The sequence below is a fragment of the Elephantulus edwardii genome, unplaced genomic scaffold, assembly GCF_000299155.1.
Source record: "Elephantulus edwardii isolate Elephantulus edwardi_28Jun2011 unplaced genomic scaffold, EleEdw1.0 scaffold00339, whole genome shotgun sequence".
Classification (NCBI taxonomy): Eukaryota; Metazoa; Chordata; class Mammalia; order Macroscelidea; family Macroscelididae; genus Elephantulus; species Elephantulus edwardii.
This window is the reverse complement of record NW_006400089.1, coordinates 1,437,924-1,439,895: the sequence shown is the minus strand read 5'-3', so window position 1 is coordinate 1,439,895 and position 1,972 is coordinate 1,437,924.

Sequence of the window (1,972 nt, the reverse complement as noted above, 5' to 3'; positions counted from 1 at the left end):
GATTGGCACAGGACAGAGCAGAGTTTAGGGCTGTTGTAAATAGTGTTGCTATGAGTTGCAAGCAACTCGATGGCGCATAACAACAACAATTGTTATTATGTGCTGTGAGGTCAGAGCTAGCCCATAGCTTATCCTCCAGTACATTTTCAGAGACAGTAAAATTGCAGGGGAGGAGATTGCTCATCTTTCTCCCATGGAACAGCTGGTATATTTGAACTGTGTACTTTTAGGATTGCAGCATAGCTTCTTATCATTAGGCCACCAGAGGTCCCTATTCAGAACAAGATGGTATTATTCAACTGGGCTACTCATAAGAGAATTTTATTCATTAATTCACACTAGGCACTAGTGTGCACCATCATAACTACCATTTAACACTAATCTGGAGGCTTGGGTCAAGGCAAGAAAATTGAAGTAAAACATCAAGAAGAAGGAATTCTACTTAAAAAACTTAATGACATCTTTGGAACACAATAAAGTCAACAGAAAAGAACCCACTCTGAATCAAGAGAGAATTCATTTAGTAAGTGGGTACAAAAACATTACATAAAAGCAGTGTGATTAATAAAAAAAACCCAACAACAAGTTAGAGTGCATCATTTGCAAAAGTTAAAATCAATATAAAAACCAAATAAAAATGCCTACATGAAGAAAACTCTAAAAACAGCAGTTAGACTTATTCTCCAATGAATGTAAATGCAACTGTAATATTGGATGTTGTTGTTGCTGTTGTTATGTGCCATCGAGTCACTTGCAACTCATAGCAACCCTATGTACAACAGCCCTAAACCTGTCTCTACCCTGTGCTAATCGCACTGCCTCCAACAAACGCATCCCAATTACCCCAGTGACTGAATCAGTCCACCTCATAGAGGGTCTTCCCCTCTTGTGCCATCCCTCCACCCTCCCAAGCATGATGTCCCTCTCCAAGGACCTGTCCCTCCTTACAATATATGTCAGACAAAGCCCTAGAAACCTTGACTCCAAGGAGCAGCCCAATTTAACCCTATCCAGGATGAATCTATTTGTTTTTTGGGCAGTCCATTGTACATTCAATAGTCTTCTCCAGCACCACAGCTCAAAGGCATCAATTCTACTTCTATCCTCCATAGTCATTGTCCAACTCTCTGATGCATAACAAATGTTTGCAAAGACCATGGCCTGTATCAGACATACTTTAGTCTCCAGAATGACACCATTGCTTTTCAGTATTTTGGAAAGTTCCCTACCAGCATAGTTTCCCATCCCAATAGGTCTTTTAATTTCCTGGCTATTGGAGCCCAGAGTGTTGACTGTGGAGCCAAGCAGACTAAAGTTAACACTCTCAATCTCTTCATCATCCATCGAGATGCTGCCAGTTGGTCCAGTGGTGAGAATCTTTGTCTTCTTGACATTGAGCCTCAATCCATATTGGAGGCTGCAGTCCTTGACCCTCTGCAGCAAGCATTTCAGGTCCTCCTCAGTTTCAGCAAGCAGGGTTGTGTCATATGTATAACACAGATTGCGGATATATCTTCCACCAATCCTGACACCACACTTCTCCTCATACAGGTTGAAAAGGTACAGAGATAGGGCACTTCCCTGGCGTACACCCTTCCCAGTTTTGAATCATGCAGTGTTCCCTTGCTCTGTTCTGATGACTGCCTCTTGGTACAACTATAGGTTTCACATTAGCATGATCAAATGTTCTGGGATTCCCATTCTTCTTAGAGTCAGCAACAGTTTGTTATGATCCACACAGTCAAATTCCTTTGATAATCAATGAAACACAGACATTCTTTTGGTATTCCCTACTTTCAGCTAACATCCACCTAACAGCAGCTACAATATCCCTCATACCATGACCCCTTCTAAACCTAGCCTAGACATCTGGCAGTTCTCTGCTGATGTGCTGTTCCAGTTACTTTTGGATAATCTTCAGTAGAATCTTGTTTGCATGTGAAATCAACGATATTGTTCTATAGTTTCCACA